At 50.3% G+C, this 20126-nt stretch overlaps 1 pseudogene; it reads left to right on the forward strand.

Annotated features, from left to right (window-relative positions):
* The window catches only part of LOC124023379, a 31374-nt pseudogene extending 11269 nt beyond the window's left edge, over window positions 1-20105 (forward strand).
* Window positions 20106-20126: the final 21 nt, after the last annotated feature.

Below are 20126 nucleotides of genomic sequence, written 5' to 3' on the forward strand. Positions count from 1 at the left end.
CATGGAGTCATGCTTCACACACACACTCATACTAACACATGGAGTCATGCTTCACACACACTCATACTAACACACACACATACTAACACATGGAGTCATGCTTCACACACACTCATACTAACACATGGAGTCATGCTTCACACACACTCATACTAACACATGGAGTCATGCTTCACACACACTCATACTAACACATGGAGTCATGCTTCACACACACTCATACTAACACATGGAGTCATGCTTCACACACACACATACTAACACACGGAGTCATGCTTCACACACACTCATACTAACACACGGAGTCATGCTTCACACACACACTCATACTAACACATGGAGTCATGCTTCACACACACACTCATACTAACACATGGAGTCATGCTTCACACACACACACATACTAACACATGGAGTCATGCTTCACACACACACTCATACTAACACATGGAGTCATGCTTCACACACACACTCATACTAACACATGGAGTCATGCTTCACACACACACACATACTAACACATGGAGTCATGCTTCACACACACACACATACTAACACATGGAGTCATGCTTCACACACACACACATACTAACACATGGAGTCATGCTTCACACACACACACATACTAACACATGGAGTCATGCTTCACACACACACATACTAACACATGGAGTCATGCTTCACACACACTCATACTAACACATGGAGTCATGCTTCACACACACTCATACTAACACATGGAGTCATGCTTCACACACACACACACATACTAACACATGGAGTCATGCTTCACACACACACACACATACTAACACATGGAGTCATGCTTCACACACACACACACATACTAACACATGGAGTCATGCTTCACACACACACACATACTAACACATGGAGTCATGCTTCACACACACACTCATACTAACACATGGAGTCATGCTTCACACACACACTCATACTAACACATGGAGTCATGCTTCACACACACACTCATACTAACACATGGAGTCATGCTTCACACACACACACATACTAACACATGGAGTCATGCTTCACACACACACACATACTAACACATGGAGTCATGCTTCACACACACACACATACTAACACATGGAGTCATGCTTCACACACACACACATACTAACACATGGAGTCATGCTTCACACACACACACATACTAACACATGGAGTCATGCTTCACACACACTCATACTAACACATGGAGTCATGCTTCACACACACTCATACTAACACATGGAGTCATGCTTCACACACACACACACATACTAACACATGGAGTCATGCTTCACACACTCATACTAACACATGGAGTCATGCTTCACACACTCATACTAACACATGGAGTCATGCTTCACACACTCATACTAACACATGGAGTCATGCTTCACACACACTCATACTAACACATGGAGTCATGCTTCACACACACTCATACTAACACATGGAGTCATGCTTCACACACACACACTCATACTAACACATGGAGTCATGCTTCACACACACACACACATACTAACACATGGAGTCATGCTTCACACACACACATACTAACACATGGAGTCATGCTTCACACACACTCATACTAACACATGGAGTCATGCTTCACACACTCATACTAACACATGGAGTCATGCTTCACACACACTCATACTAACACATGGAGTCATGCTTCACACACTCATACTAACACATGGAGTCATGCTTCACACACACACACTCATACTAACACATGGAGTCATGCTTCACACACACACACTCATACTAACACATGGAGTCATGCTTCACACTCATACTAACACATGGAGTCATGCTTCACACACACACATACTAACACATGGAGTCATGCTTCACACACACACATACTAACACATGGAGTCATGCTTCACACACACACATACTAACACATGGAGTCATGCTTCACACACACACATACTAACACATGGAGTCATACTAACACATGGAGTCATACTAACACATGGAGTCATACTAACACATGGAGTCATACTAACACATGGAGTCATACTAACACATGGAGTCATACTAACACATGGAGTCATACTAACACATGGAGTCATGCTAACACATGGAGTCATGCTAACACATGGAGTCATGCTAACACATGGAGTCATGCTAACACATGGAGTCATGCTAACACATGGAGTCATGCTAACACATGGAGTCATGCTAACACATGGAGTCATGCTAACACATGGAGTCATGCTAACACATGGAGTCATGCTAACACATGGAGTCATGCTAACACATGGAGTCATGCTAACACATGGAGTCATGCTAACACATGGAGTCATGCTAACACATGGAGTCATGCTAACACATGGAGTCATGCTAACACATGGAGTCATGCTAACACATGGAGTCATGCTAACACATGGAGTCATGCTAACACATGGAGTCATGCTAACACATGGAGTCATGCTAACACATGGAGTCATGCTAACACATGGAGTCATGCTAACACATGGAGTCATGCTAACACATGGAGTCATGCTAACACATGGAGTCATGCTTCACACACACAGAATGGATTATTATTTGATTTCTGACCAATGTGTCTTGTCTGTTTTTTGACAGATGTGGTAACTGTGGAGACGACCTCTGTAGGGATGGTTGCTAGAGTCAACACCACCTACAGATGTATCAGCGCCTCCCCTGTCATTGTGGGAGGAGCCACTGTCACCTTCTCAAACGTCACGATGGAGGCCTACATGACAGGGGACGATCTGAGCCCCAACGGTACAGCCACCAACACCTGGGCTGAGCCCCCAATCTCACCCTTTCTCTAGATAGTGCACTACTTTGGACCGGGACTCATTTGGGACGCACACTTATTGTCCACCACTGACCATTAACAACTGTTTACTGACCGTCAACCATTAACAACTGTTTACTGACCGTCAACCATTAACAACTGTTTACTGACCGTCAACCATTAACAACTGTTTACTGACCGTCAACCATTAACAACTGTTTACTGACCGTCAACCATTAACAACTGTTTACTGACCATCAACACTTTGGTTATTCCTTTACATGTTTGACTTTGACCACTTAACTTATTGTGTTTAAATTAACAGTCTGAGGGTATTGACCCGTGTTGTGTTGTGTGATAGCTGGTCTGAACAGTATGAGGGTATTGACCCGTGTTGTGTTGTGTGATAGCTGGTCTGAACAGTATGAGGGTAATGACCCGTGTTGTGTGATAGCTGGTCTGAACAGTATGAGGGTATTGACCCGTGTTGTGTTGTGTGATAGCTGGTCTGAACAGTATGAGGGTATTGACCCGTGTTGTGTGATAGCTGGTCTGAACAGTATGAGGGTATTGACCCGTGTTGTGTTGTGTGATAGCTGGTCTGAACAGTATGAGGGTAATGACCCGTGTTGTGTTGTGTGATAGCTGGTCTGAACAGTATGATGGTATTGACCCGTGTTGTGTGATAGCTGGTCTGAACAGTATGAGGGTATTGACCCGTGTTGTGTTGTGTGATAGCTGGTCTGAACAGTATGAGGGTATTGACCCGTGTTGTGTTGTGATAGCTGGTCTGAACAGTATGAGGTATTGACCCGTGTTGTGTGAAAGCTGGTCTGAACAGTATGAGGGTATTGACCCGTGTTGTGTGATAGCTGGTCTGAACAGTATGAGGGTATTGACCCGTGTTGTGTTGTGTGATAGCTGGTCTGAACAGTATGAGGGTATTGACCCGTGTTGTGTTGTGTCATAGCTGGTCTGAACAGTATGAGGGTATTGACCCGTGTTGTGTTGTGTCATAGCTGGTCTGAACAGTATGAGGGTATTGACCCGTGTTGTGTTGTGTGATAGCTGGTCTGAACAGTATGAGGGTATTGACCCGTGTTGTGTGATAGCTGGTCTGAACAGTATGAGGGTATTGACCCGTGTTGTGTTGTGTGATAGCTGGTCTGAACAGTATGAGGGTATTGACCCGTGTTGTGTGATAGCTGGTCTGAACAGTATGAGGGTATTGACCCGTGTTGTGTTGTGTGATAGCTGGTCTGAACAGTATGAGGGTATTGACCCGTGTTGTGTGATAGCTGGTCTGAACAGTATGAGGGTAATGACCCGTGTTGTGTTGTGTGATAGCTGGTCTGAACAGTATGAGGGTATTGATCCGTGTTGTGTGAGGTCTGAACAGTATGAGGGTATTGACCCGTGTTGTGTTGTGTGATAGCTGGTCTGAACAGTATGAGGGTATTGACCCGTGTTGTGTGATAGCTGGTCTGAACAGTATGAGGGTAATGACCCGTGTTGTGTTGTGTGATAGCTGGTCTGAACAGTATGAGGGTATTGATCCGTGTTGTGTGAGGTCTGAACAGTATGAGGGTAATGACCCGTGTTGTGTGAAAGCTGGTCTGAACAGTATGAGGGTATTGACCCGTGTTGTGTGATAGCTGGTCTGAACAGTATGAGGGTATTGACCCGTGTTGTGTTGTGTCATAGCTGGTCTGAACAGTATGAGGGTATTGACCCGTGTTGTGTTGTGTGATAGCTGGTCTGAACAGTATGAGGGTATTGACCCGTGTTGTGTGATAGCTGGTCTGAACAGTATGAGGGTATTGACCCGTGTTGTGTTGTGTGATAGCTGGTCTGAACAGTATGAGGGTATTGACCCGTGTTGTGTGATAGCTGGTCTGAACAGTATGAGGGTATTGACCCGTGTTGTGTTGTGTGATAGCTGGTCTGAACAGTATGAGGGTATTGACCCGTGTTGTGTGATAGCTGGTCTGAACAGTATGAGGGTATTGACCCGTGTTGTGTTGTGTGATAGCTGGTCTAAACAGTATGAGGGTATTGACCCGTGTTGTGTTGTGTCATAGCTGGTCTGAACAGTATGAGGGTATTGACCCGTGTTGTGTGATAGCTGGTCTGAACAGTATGAGGGTATTGACCCGTGTTGTGTGATAGCTGGTCTGAACAGTATGAGGGTATTGACCCGTGTTGTGTTGTGTGATAGCTGGTCTGAACAGTATGAGGGTATTGACCCGTGTTGTGTGATAGCTGGTCTGAACAGTATGAGGGTATTGACCCGTGTTGTGTTGTGTGATAGCTGGTCTGAACAGTATGAGGGTATTGACCCGTGTTGTGTGATAGCTGGTCTGAACAGTATGAGGGTAATGACCCGTGTTGTGTTGTGTGATAGCTGGTCTGAACAGTATGAGGGTATTGATCCGTGTTGTGTGAGGTCTGAACAGTATGAGGGTATTGACCCGTGTTGTGTTGTGTGATAGCTGGTCTGAACAGTATGAGGGTATTGACCCGTGTTGTGTGATAGCTGGTCTGAACAGTATGAGGGTAATGACCCGTGTTGTGTTGTGTGATAGCTGGTCTGAACAGTATGAGGGTATTGATCCGTGTTGTGTGAGGTCTGAACAGTATGAGGGTAATGACCCGTGTTGTGTGAAAGCTGGTCTGAACAGTATGAGGGTATTGACCCGTGTTGTGTGATAGCTGGTCTGAACAGTATGAGGGTATTGACCCGTGTTGTGTTGTGTGATAGCTGGTCTGAACAGTATGAGGGTATTGACCCGTGTTGTGTTGTGTGATAGCTGGTCTGAACAGTATGAGGGTATTGACCCGTGTTGTGTTGTGTGATAGCTGGTCTGAACAGTATGAGGGTGTTGACCCGTGTTGTGTTGTGTGATAGCTGGTCTGAACAGTATGAGGGTATTGACCCGTGTTGTGTTGTGTGATAGCTGGTCTGAACAGTATGAGGGTATTGACCCGTGTTGTGTTGTGTGATAGCTGGTCTGAACAGTATGAGGGTATTGACCCGTGTTGTGTTGTGTGATGAGGGTATTGACCCGTGCTGGTCTGAACAGTCTGAGGGTATTGACCCGTGTTGTGTGATAGCTGGTCTGAACAGTATGAGGGTATTGACCCGTGTTGTGTTGTGTGATAGCTGGTCTGAACAGTATGAGGGTATTGACCCGTGTTGTGTGATAGCTGGTCTGAACAGTATGAGGGTATTGACCCGTGTTGTGTTGTGTGATAGCTGGTCTGAACAGTATGAGGGTATTGACCCGTGTTGTGTTGTGTGATAGCTGGTCTGAACAGTATGAGGGTATTGACCCATGTTGTGTTGTGTGATAGCTGGTCTGAACAGTATGAGGGTATTGACCCGTGTTGTGTGATAGCTGGTCTGAACAGTATGAGGGTAATGACCCGTGTTGTGTGAAAGCTGGTCTGAACAGTATGAGGGTATTGACCCGTGTTGTGTGAAAGCTGGTCTGAACAGTATGAGGGTATTGACCCGTGTTGTGTGATAGCTGGTCTGAACAGTATGAGGGTATTGACCCGTGTTGTGTTGTGTGATAGCTGGTCTGAACAGTATGAGGGTATTGACCCGTGTTGTGTGATAGCTGGTCTGAACAGTATGAGGGTAATGACCCGTGTTGTGTTGTGTGATAGCTGGTCTGAACAGTATGAGGGTATTGACCCGTGTTGTGTGATAGCTGGTCTGAACAGTATGAGGGTATTGACCCGTGTTGTGTTGTGTGATAGCTGGTCTGAACAGTATGAGGGTATTGACCCGTGTTGTGTGATAGCTGGTCTGAACAGTATGAGGGTAATGACCCGTGTTGTGTTGTGTGATAGCTGGTCTGAACAGTATGAGGGTATTGACCCGTGTTGTGTGATAGCTGGTCTGAACAGTATGAGGGTAATGACCCGTGTTGTGTTGTGTGATAGCTGGTCTGAACAGTATGAGGGTATTGACCCGTGTTGTGTTGTGTGATAGCTGGTCTGAACAGTATGAGGGTATTGACCCGTGTTGTGTGATAGCTGGTCTGAATAGTATGAGGGTATTGACCCGTGTTGTGTGATAGCTGGTCTGAACAGTATGAGGGTAATGACCCGTGTTGTGTTGTGTGATAGCTGGTCTGAACAGTATGAGGGTATTGATCCGTGTTGTGTGAGGTCTGAACAGTATGAGGGTAATGACCCGTGTTGTGTGAGGTCTGAACAGTATGAGGGTATTGACCCGTGTTGTGTTGTGTGATAGCTGGTCTGAACAGTATGAGGGTATTGACCCGTGTTGTGTGATAGCTGGTCTGAACAGTATGAGGGTAATGACCCGTGTTGTGTTGTGTGATAGCTGGTCTGAACAGTATGAGGGTATTGACCCGTGTTGTGTGATAGCTGGTCTGAACAGTATGAGGGTAATGACCCGTGTTGTGTTGTGTGATAGCTGGTCTGAACAGTATGAGGGTATTGACCCGTGTTGTGTTGTGTGATAGCTGGTCTGAACAGTATGAGGGTATTGACCCGTGTTGTGTGATAGCTGGTCTGAACAGTATGAGGGTATTGACCCGTGTTGTGTGATAGCTGGTCTGAACAGTATGAGGGTAATGACCCGTGTTGTGTTGTGTGATAGCTGGTCTGAACAGTATGAGGGTATTGATCCGTGTTGTGTGAGGTCTGAACAGTATGAGGGTAATGACCCGTGTTGTGTGAGGTCTGAACAGTATGAGGGTATTGACCCGTGTTGTGTTGTGTGATAGCTGGTCTGAACAGTATGAGGGTATTGACCCGTGTTGTGTGATAGCTGGTCTGAACAGTATGAGGGTATTGACCCGTGTTGTGTGATAGCTGGTCTGAACAGTATGAGGGTAATGACCCGTGTTGTGTTGTGTGATAGCTGGTCTGAACAGTATGAGGGTATTGATCCGTGTTGTGTGAGGTCTGAACAGTATGAGGGTAATGACCCGTGTTGTGTGAAAGCTGGTCTGAACAGTATGAGGGTATTGACCCGTGTTGTGTTGTGTGAAAGCTGGTCTGAACAGTATGAGGGTATTGACCCGTGTTGTGTGACAGCTGGTCTGAACAGTATGAGGGTATTGACCCGTGTTGTGTTGTGTGATAGCTGGTCTGAACAGTCTGAGGGTATTGACCCATGTTGTGTTGTGTGATAGCTGGTCTGAACAGTATGAGGGTATTGACCCGTGTTGTGTGACAGCTGGTCTGAACAGTATGAGGGTATTGACCCGTGTTGTGTTGTGTGATAGCTGGTCTGAACAGTCTGAGGGTATTGACCCATGTTGTGTTGTGTGATAGCTGGTCTGAACAGTATGAGGGTATTGACCCGTGTTGTGTGAAAGCTGGTCTGAACAGTATGAGGGTATTGACCCGTGTTGTGTGAAAGCTGGTCTGAACAGTATGAGGGTATTGACCCGTGTTGTGTGATAGCTGGTCTGAACAGTATGAGGGTATTGACCCGTGTTGTGTTGTGTGATAGCTGGTCTGAACAGTATGAGGGTATTGACCCGTGTTGTGTGATAGCTGGTCTGAACAGTATGAGGGTAATGACCCGTGTTGTGTTGTGTGATAGCTGGTCTGAACAGTATGAGGGTATTGACCCGTGTTGTGTGATAGCTGGTCTGAACAGTATGAGGGTATTGACCCGTGTTGTGTTGTGTGATGATAGCTGGTCTGAACAGTATGAGGGTATTGACCCGTGTTGTGTGATAGCTGGTCTGAACAGTATGAGGGTAATGACCCGTGTTGTGTTGTGTGATAGCTGGTCTGAACAGTATGAGGGTATTGACCCGTGTTGTGTGATAGCTGGTCTGAACAGTATGAGGGTAATGACCCGTGTTGTGTTGTGTGATAGCTGGTCTGAACAGTATGAGGGTATTGACCCGTGTTGTGTGATAGCTGGTCTGAACAGTATGAGGGTATTGACCCGTGTTGTGTGATAGCTGGTCTGAACAGTATGAGGGTAATGACCCGTGTTGTGTTGTGTGATAGCTGGTCTGAACAGTATGAGGGTATTGATCCGTGTTGTGTGAGGTCTGAACAGTATGAGGGTAATGACCCGTGTTGTGTGAAAGCTGGTCTGAACAGTATGAGGGTATTGACCCGTGTTGTGTTGTGTGAAAGCTGGTCTGAACAGTATGAGGGTATTGACCCGTGTTGTGTGACAGCTGGTCTGAACAGTATGAGGGTATTGACCCGTGTTGTGTTGTGTGATAGCTGGTCTGAACAGTATGAGGGTATTGACCCGTGTTGTGTTGTGTGATAGCTGGTCTGAACAGTCTGAGGGTATTGACCCGTGTTGTGTTGTGTGATAGCTGGTCTGAACAGTATGAGGGTATTGACCCGTGTTGTGTTGTGTGATAGCTGGTCTGAACAGTATGAGGGTAATGACCCGTGTTGTGTTGTGTGATAGCTGGTCTGAACAGTATGAGGGTATTGACCCGTGTTGTGTGATAGCTGGTCTGAACAGTATGAGGGTATTGACCCGTGTTGTGTGATAGCTGGTCTGAACAGTATGAGGGTATTGACCCGTGTTGTGTTGTGTGATAGCTGGTCTGAACCGTCTGTTCTGTTCTTCCCAGAGAGTGTGTGTACTGCAGACCAGAGCTTCACCACAGCCCCGCCTCCATCCCCCTCCACCACCACAGCCCCGCCTCCACCCCCCTCCACCACCACAGCAGCCCCCGCCCCCATCCCCACCCCCCCTGGAACACCTAACCAGGGCAGCTACTCTGTCTCCAATAGCAACGGGACCGTCTGTCTGCTGGCCCGCATGGCACTGCAGCTCAACATCTCCCACTTCTCTGCCTCACAGAATAAGGTAACACACACACACACACACACACACACACACACACACACACACACACACACACACACACACACACACACACACACACACACACACTGTCCCAGTAACACACAATAACCTATCCCTCTCCTCTTCATTGACAGACTATCCAGGAAGTAGTAAACCTGCTGCCCAATCAGACGACCAGCTCAGGATCATGTGACCCCACAAGCGCCACCCTGGTGCTGACACAGGGCAGTGCCACCAACCTCAGCTTCCTGTTTACTCTGGTGACATCATCACTCTACCGTTTACCTGTCTGTCAGTCTTTTGCACTTTTGTCTGTCTGTCTGCCTCCCTGTCTGTTTACCTGTCTGCCTGACTGGTTATCAGTCTGTCTGTCTGTCAATTCTCTCTCCTCTGTGGCTGATGTTGTTTCTTGTCTTTCCAGAACACCACGTCTAACAGGTACCACCTGACTGGTCTGTCTGTGGTAGCAGCTTGGTCTGATATGACAGGTTAGTGTTTCCTCTGTTATCAATAGTGTCCATATAGACCAAACAGTACCAGTATGTTACACTGATGATCGGTCTCTTCAGGACTGAGATTATATGTACCACCACTCACCTTTACCACCACCACTCACCTTTACCACCACCACTCACCTTTACCACCACCACTCACCTTTACCACCACCACTCACCTTTACCACCACCACTCACCTTTACCACCACCACTCACCTTTACCACCACCACTCACCTTTACCACCACTCACCTTTACCACCACTCACCTTTACCACCACCACCACTCACCTTTACCACCACCACTCACCTTTACCACCACCACTCACCTTTACCACCACCACCACTCACCTTTACCACCACCACTCACCTTTACCACCACCACTCACCTTTACCACCACCACTCACCTTTACCACCACCACTCACCTTTACCACCACCACTCACCTTTACCACCACCACTCACCTTTACCACCACTCACCTTTACCACCACTCACCTTTACCACCACTCACCTTTACCACCACTCACCTTTACCACCACTCACCTTTACTACCACCACTCACCTTTACTACCACCACTCACCTTTACTACCACCACTCACCTTTACTACCACCACTCACCTTTACCACCACCACCACTCACCTTTACTACCACCACCACTCACCTTTACCACCACCACCACTCACCTTTACTACCACCACCACTCACCTTTACTACCACCACCACTCACCTTTACCACCACCACCACTCACCTTTACTACCACCACCACTCACCTTTACTACCACCACCACTCACCTTTACTACCACCACCACTCACCTTTACTACCACCACCACTCACCTTTACTACCACCACCACTCACCTTTACTACCACCACCACTCACCTTTACTACCACCACCACTCACCTTTACTACCACCACCACTCACCTTTACTACCACCACCACTCACCTTTACTACCACCACCACTCACCTTTACTACCACCACCACTCACCTTTACTACCACCACCACTCACCTTTACTACCACCACCACTCACCTTTACCACCACCACTCACCTTTACCACCACCACTCACCTTTACCACCACCACTCACCTTTACCACCACCACTCACCTTTACCACCACCCACCTTTACTACCACCACTCACCTTTACCACCACTCACCTTTACCACCACTCACCTTTACCACCACTCACCTTTACCACCACCACTCACCTTTACTACCACTCACCTTTACCACCACCACTCACCTTTACCACCACCACTCACCTTTACCACCACCACTCACCTTTACCACCACCACTCACCTTTACCACCACCACTCACCTTTACCACCACCACTCACCTTTACCACCACCACTCACCTTTACCACCACCACTCACCTTTACCACCACTCACCTTTACTACCACCACTCACCTTTACTACCACCACTCACCTTTACTACCACTCACCTTTACCACCACCACTCACCTTTACCACCACTCACCTTTACCACCACCACTCACCTTTACCACCACCACTCACCTTTACCACCACCACTCACCTTTACCACCACCACTCACCTTTACTACCACCACTCACCTTTACCACCACCACTCACCTTTACTACCACCACTCACCTTTACTACCACCACTCACCTTTACCACCACCACTCACCTTTACTACCACCACCACTCACCTTTACTACCACCACCACTCACCTTTACCACCACTCACCTTTACCACCACTCACCTTTACCACCACCACTCACCTTTACCACCACTCACCTTTACTACCACTCACCTTTACCACCACCACTCACCTTTACCACCACCACTCACCTTTACCACCACCACTCACCTTTACTACCACTCACCTTTACCACCACCACTCACCTTTACTACCACCACTCACCTTTACTACCACCACTCACCTTTACCACCACCACTCACCTTTACCACCACTCACCTTTACTACCACCACTCACCTTTACTACCACCACTCACCTTTACTACCACCACTCACCTTTACCACCACCACTCACCATTACCACCACCACCACTCACCTTTACTACCACCACCACTCACCTTTACTACCACCACCACTCACCTTTACTACCACCACCACTCACCTTTACTACCACCACCACTCACCTTTACTACCACCACCACTCACCTTTACCACCACCACCACTCACCTTTACCACCACCACCACTCACCTTTACTACCACCACCACTCACCTTTACTACCACCACCACTCACCTTTACTACCACCACCACTCACCTTTACTACCACCACCACTCACCTTTACTACCACCACCACTCACCTTTACTACCACCACCACTCACCTTTACTACCACCACCACTCACCTTTACTACCACCACCACTCACCTTTACTACCACCACCACTCACCTTTACTACCACCACCACTCACCTTTACTACCACCACCACTCACCTTTACTACCACCACCACTCACCTTTACTACCACCACCACTCACCTTTACTACCACCACCACTCACCTTTACTACCACCACCACTCACCTTTACCACCACCACCACTCACCATTACCACCACCACCACTCACCTTTACTACCACCACCACTCACCTTTACTACCACCACCACTCACCTTTACTACCACCACCACTCACCTTTACTACCACCACCACTCACCTTTACCACCACCACCACTCACCTTTACCACCACCACCCACCTTTACTACCACCACTCACCTTTACTACCACCACTCACCACTCACCATTACCACCACCACCACCACCACTCACCTTTACCACCACCACCACTCACCTTTACCACCACTCACCTTTACCACCACCACCACTCACCTTTACCACCACCACCACTCACCTTTACCACCACCACCACTCACCATTACCACCACCACCACTCACCTTTACTACCACCACCACTCACCTTTACTACCACCACCACTCACCTTTACTACCACCACCACTCACCTTTACCACCACCACCACTCACCTTTACCACCACCACTCACCTTTACCACCACCACCCACCTTTACTACCACCACTCACCTTTACTACCACCACTCACCTTTACCACCACTCACCACTCACCATTACCACCACCACCACCACCACTCACCTTTACCACCACTCACCTTTACCACCACCACCACTCACCTTTACCACCTTTACCACCACTCACCTTTACCACTACCACCACTCACCTTTACCACCACCACCACTCACCTTTACCACCACTCACCACTCACCTTTACCACCACTCACCACTCACCTTTACCACCACTCACCACTCACCATTACTACCACCACCACTCACCATTACTACCACCACCACTCACCATTACCACCACCACCACTCACCATTACCACCACCACTCACCATTACCACCACCACCACTCACCATTACCACCACCACCACCACTCACCTTTACCACCACCACCACTCACCTTTACCACCACCACCACTCACCATTACCACCTTTACCACCACTCACCTTTACCACCACCACCACCACTCACCATTACCACCTTTACCACCACTCACCATTACCACCACCACCACTCACCTTTACCACCACCACCACTCACCTTTACCACCACCACCACTCACCATTACCACCACCACCACTCACCATTACCACCACCACCACTCACCATTACCACCACCACCACTCACCATTACCACCACCACCACTCACCATTACCACCACCACCACCACTCACCATTACCACCACCACCACCACTCACCATTACCACCACCACCACCACTCACCATTACCACCACCACCACCACTCACCTTTACCACCACCACTCACCTTTACCACCACCACCACCACTCACCATTACCACCACCACCACTCACCATTACCACCACCACCACTCACCTTTACCACCACTCACCATTACCACCACCACCACCACTCACCATTACCACCACCACCACTCACCATTACCACCACCACCACTCACCATTACCACCACCACCACTCCCTGTCTCTTTCTCTGTCTCTCTCTGTCTCTCTCTCTCTCTGTTGAATAATTACTGTTCCATAACAATGTCTGGATCTCTGTTCACCTCTACCTCTCTACACTTCCTCTCTCTCTCTCCCTCCCTCCAGCCCCGTTCAACACCAGTAACAGTAGTCTGGACTACCTGCGTGGCTCCCTGGGGCGTAGCTACATGTGTAGTTCAGAACAGACTCTGGCTGTAGACCAGAACTTTTCCCTCAACACCTTCCACCTGCAGGTCCAGCCCTTCGGCATCACCAGAGGACAGTTTGCACAAGGTACCGGATATGATCTAATCTAGCGTTCTCCCTCTCTACCCTTTCATATGATCTATCAGTCTCCTCTCCTCTCTCTACCCTTTCATATGATCTATCAGTCTCCTCTCCTCTCTCTACCCTTTCATATGATCTATCAGTCTCCTCTCCTCTCTCTACCCTTTCATATGATCTATCAGTCTCCTCTCCTCTCTCTACCCTTTCATATGATCTATCAGTCTCCTCTCCTCTCTCTACCCTTTCATATGATCTATCAGTCTCCTCTCCTCTCTCTACCCTTTCATATGATCTATCAGTCTCCTCTCCTCTCTCTACCCTTTCATATGATCTATCCGTCTCCTCTCCTCTCTCTACCCTTTCATATGATCTATCCGTCTCCTCTCCTCTCTCTACCCTTTCATATGATCTATCCATCTCCCCTCTCTCTCTACACTTTATGATCTATCCATCTCCCCTCTCTACACTTTCATATGATCTATCAGTCTCCTCTCCTCTCTCTACACTTTCATATGATCTATCCATCTCTCCTCTCTCTCTACACTTTCATATGATCTATCCATCTCCTCTCTCTACACTTTCATATGATCTATCCATCTCCCCTCTCTACACTTTCATATGATCTATCATCTCCTCTCTCTACACTTTCATATGATCTATCCATCTCCCCTCTCTACACTTTCATATGATCTATCCATCTCCTCTCTCTCTCTACACTTTCATATGATCTATCCATCTCTCCCTCTACACTTTCATATGATCTATCCATCTCCCCTCTCTACACTTTCATATGATCTATCCATCTCCCCTCTCTCTCTACCCTTAGTCAATGTGTCCTTGATTAGAAGTTCTGTAGTTTATTTAATAATGTCTGGTGTACAGAGAATCAGGCTCGTTTCTAGTGCACTGCAACAGACACTATCATTCATGTACAATGACGCTTCAAGTCGACTTCCCAACGTCATCAGTGATGTCATCACTCAGAGGAGAAAAGTGCAAAGTCATAGAATCCAAATCTTGTTCTTAAATGTTTATTCCAGTTAAGATGAGCTTCAGTCAGCAACATGAATCTCACATGAGTTACATCTGTTTTTCTTTCTCTCCCTCCTCATCCCTCCTCTCCCTCCTCATCCCTCCTCATCCCTCCTCTCTCTCCTCTCTCTCCGCATCCCTCCTCTCCCTCCGCATCCCCCCTCTCCCTCCGCATCCCCCTCTCCCTCCACATCCCCCTCTCCCTCCACATCCCCCTCTCCCTCCACATCCCTCCTCTCCCTCCACATCCCTCCTCTCCCTCCACATCCCTCCTCTCCCTCCTCATCCCTCCTCTCTCTCCACATCCCTCCTCTCTCTCCTCATCCCCCCTCTCTCTCCTCTCCCTCCTCATCCCTCCTCTCCCTCCACATCCCTCCTCTCCCTCCACATCCTCCCTCTCCCTCCTCATCCCTCCTCTCCCTCCACATCCCTCCTCTCCCTCCTCATCCCTCCTCATCCCTCCTCTCCCTCCTCATCCCTCCTCATCCCTCCTCATCCCTCCTCTCCCTCCTCTCCCTCCTCTCCCTCCTCTCCCTCCTCTCCCTCCACATCCCTCCTCTCCCTCCACATCCCTCCTCTCCCTCCACATCCCTCCTCATCCCTCCACATCCCTCCTCATCCCTCCTCTCCCTCCTCATCCCTCCTCTCCCTCCTCATCCCTCCTCTCCCTCCACATCCCTCCTCTCCCTCCATATCCCTCCTCTCCCTCCTCATCCCTCCTCTCCCTCCTCATCCCTCCTCTCTCTCCACATCCCTCCTCTCTCTCCTCTCCCTCCTCATCCCTCCTCTCCCTCCACATCTCTCCTCTCCCTCTCCCTCCACATCCTCCCTCTCCCTCCTCATCCCCCTCTCTCTCCTCTCCCTCTCCCTCCACATCCTCCCTCTCTCTCCTCTCCCTCCTCTCCCTCCACATCCCTCCTCTCCCTCCTCATCCCTCCTCTCCCTCCTCATCCCTCCTCTCCCTCCTCATCCCTCCTCTCCCTCCTCATCCCTCCTCTCCCCTCCTCATCCCTCCTCTCCCTCCTCATCCCCTCTCCCTCCTCATCCCCCTCTCCCTCCTCATCCCCTCTCCTCCCTCCACATCCCTCCTCTCCCTCCTCATCCCCCTCTCCCTCCACATCCCTCCTCTCCCTCCTCATCCCCCTCTCCCTCCACATCCCCCTCCTCTCCCTCCCCACATCCCTCCATCCCCTCCTCATCCCCCTCTCCCTCCACATCCCCCTCTCCCTCCACATCCCCCTCTCCCTCCACATCCCCCTCTCCCTCCACATCCCCCTCTCCCTCCACATCCCCCTCTCCCTCCACATCCCCCTCTCCCTCCACATCCCTCCTCTCCCTCCACATCCCTCCTCTCCCTCCACATCCCCCTCTCCCTCCACATCCCCCTCTCCCTCCACATCCCTCCTCTCCCTCCACATCCCTCCTCTCCCTCCCCCATCCCTCCACATCCCCCTCTCCCTCCACATCCCCCTCTCCTCCCACATCCCCCTCTCCCTCCCATCCTCTCCCTCCACATCCCCCTCTCCCTCCACATCCCCCTCTCCCTCCCCCACATCCCCCTCCCCCTCCCTCCACATCCCTCCTCTCCCTCCACATCCCCCTCTCCCTCCACATCCCCCTCTCCCTCCACATCCCCCTCTCCCTCCCATCCCCCCTCTCCCTCCACATCCCTCCTCTCCCTCCACATCCCTCCTCTCCCTCCCATCCCTCCTCTCCTCCCATCCCTCCCTCCCTCCACATCCCTCCTCTCCCTCCACATCCCTCCTCTCCCTCCACATCCCTCCTCTCCCTCCACATCCCTCCTCTCCCTCCACATCCCTCCTCTCCCTCCACTCCCTCCTCTCCCTCCACATCCCTCCACATCCCTCCTCTCCCTTCACATCCCTTCACATCCCTCCGCATCCCTCCACATCCCTCCGCATCCCTCCTCTCTCTCCGCATCCCTCCTCTCCCTCCGCATCCCTCCTCTCCCTCCGCATCCCTCCTCTCCCTCCTCATCCCTCCTCTCCCTCCTCATCCCTCCTCTCCCTCCTCATCCCTCCTCTCCCTCCTCATCCCTCCTCTCCCTCCTCATCCCTCCTCTCCCTCCTCATCCCTCCTCTCCCTCCTCTCCCTCCTCTCCCTCCTCTCCCTCCTCATCCCTCCTCATCCCTCCTCATCCCTCCCTCCCTCCTCATCCCTCCTCTCCCTCCTCATCCCTCCTCTCCCTCCTCATCCCTCCTCTCCTCCTCTCCTCATCCCTCCTCTCCCCTCCTCCTCTCATCCCTCATCCCTCCTCTCCCTCCTCATCCCTCCTCTCCCTCCATCATCCCTCCTCTCCCTCCACATCCCTCCTCTCCCTCCCATCCCTCCTCTCCCTCCACATCCCTCCTCTCCCTCCATCATCCCTCTCTCCCTCTCATCCCTCCACATCCTCCCATCTCCCTCCTCATCCTCCCTCTCCCTCCTCATCCCTCCACTCTCCCTCCTCATCCCTCATCCCTCCTCATCCCTCCTCATCCTCCCTCCTCATCCCTCCATCCCCTCCTCATCCCTCCTCATCCCTCCTCATCCCTCCTCTCCTCCTCATCCCTCCTCATCCCTCCTCATCCCTCCTCTCCCTCCACATCCTCATCCCTCCTCTCCTCCTCATCCCCCTCTCCCTCCACATCCTCCCTCTCCCTCCACATCCTCCCTCTCCCTCCACATCCTCCCTCTCCCTCCACATCCTCCCTCTCCCTCCACATCCTCCCTCTCCCTCCACATCCCTCCTCTCCCTCCACATCCCTCCTCTCCCTCCACATCCCTCCTCTCCCTCCACTCCCTCTCCCTTCACATCCCTCCACATCCCTCCTCTCCCTCCACTCCCTCTCCCTTCACATCCCTCCACATCCCTCCTCTCCCTCCTCTCCCTCCTCTCCCCTCCTCTCTCTCCGCATCCCTCCTCTCCCTCCTCTCTCTCCGCATCCCTCCTCTCCCTCCTCTCTCTCCGCATCCCCCCTCTCCCTCCGCATCCCTCCTCTCCCTCCGCATCCCTCCTCTCCCTCCGCCTCCCTCCTCTCCCTCCGCCTCCCTCCTCTCTCTCCTCATCCCTCCTCTCCCTCCTCATCCCCCTCTCCCTCATCCCCCTCTCCCTCATCCCCCTCTCCCTCATCCCCCTCTCCCTCATCCCCCCTCTCCCTCATCCCCCTCTCCCTCATCCCCCTCTCCCATCATCCCCCTCTCCCGCCGCATCCCCCTCTCCCTCCGCATCCCCCCTCCCGCATCCCCCTCTCCCGCCGCATCCCCCTCTCCCGCCGCATCCCCCCTCTCCCTCCGCATCCCCCCCTCTCTCTCCGCATCCCCCCTCTCTCTCCGCATCCCCCTCTCTCTCCGCATCCCCCTCTCTCTCCGCATCCCCCTCTCTCTCCGCATCCCCCTCTCCCTCCGCATCCCCCTCTCCCTCCGCATCCCTCCTCTCCCTCCGCATCCCCCTCTCCCTCCGCATCCCCCTCTCCCTCCTCATCCCCCACTCTCCCTCCCTCTAGCGGAGGAGTGTCAGTTGGATCAGGACAGCATGTTGATTCCCATCGTCGTGGGAGCTGCTCTGGCCGGCCTGGTTCTCATCGTTCTCATCGCTTACCTCATCGGCAGGAAGAGGAGCCATGCTGGATACCAGACCATCTGAGAACACTGACACACAACCTTATGTGTATCAAACAGCACCCTATTCCCTATATAGTGCACCAGTTTTGACCAGAGGTCTATGTGGATTCTGGTCAAACTTAGTGCACAATATAGGGAGTCTTTTCAGGCAGACTGCAGAGAGCCGGACGCTCAACCAACCACTGCTACTAATGACTGACTGGACCATGTACAAACCAGGCCCTGTCTGCAGTGTGTCTGTGTCTGTCTGTGTATTGTTATTCACAGTAACTCATCCTCTGCTACCTACTAACAGACTAGTGCCTGGTCAAACCTACCTTCCCCCTCGTCTCTCTGTCTCTCGCCCATCTCTACTGCAGCTGGCTCAGTATACCCTTTTAGTTCCGATATCATTTCATGTTTGACTTGGGTGGATTCTCGCTTTAAACGGAATTTCAAAGATTTTTTTTTTTTTTTCAATTGCAGTTTTTTTTTTGTGTAAATGAAATGAATCCGATATTAAATGATATAGTATTGAACTCTTATGGAAGAGTGGGTCTTTCCTAGAAGCACGTTTTGTGATGGACTCAACAAGCTTCCCTTCCTTCCTCATCTCCTTTCCTTCAGGACCGCCATCTTTTCTATGACATCACCTTCGGGAGGTCTGAAGACTCCTGTGAGGGAACACAAAGGGAAACTTGAATGTCTAACACCTCCTCCTCTCTGGTCAGAAATACTGAGCGGATTATGTTGTAGGTCACAGGAGCATTTGAAAGGCCTTGTGGGGGGGGGAGAATTGTGTTTTGATGATGGATGTGTTGAACTGGTGTGTAATATCGTTTAGCTCCTCCCCTTGACCTGGTGTGTAATATTGTTTAGCTCCTCCCATGAGATTGTGTTGACCTGGTGTGTAATATCGTTTAGCTCCTCCCCTCTCCCCCCATGAGATTGTGTTCATCCATTGTAGCGAGTTGATCGTTTTATTTTTTGTAGAGAATGTTTTGATCATTTTTCTATTATGCGTCTTGCTAAGGTTAATAAAAGACATCTGAAACACCTTTTCTTCTGCTTCCTGAGTC

This window comes from Oncorhynchus gorbuscha, unplaced genomic scaffold (genome assembly GCF_021184085.1).
Source record: "Oncorhynchus gorbuscha isolate QuinsamMale2020 ecotype Even-year unplaced genomic scaffold, OgorEven_v1.0 Un_scaffold_1618, whole genome shotgun sequence".
NCBI classification, from domain to species: domain Eukaryota; kingdom Metazoa; phylum Chordata; class Actinopteri; order Salmoniformes; family Salmonidae; genus Oncorhynchus; species Oncorhynchus gorbuscha.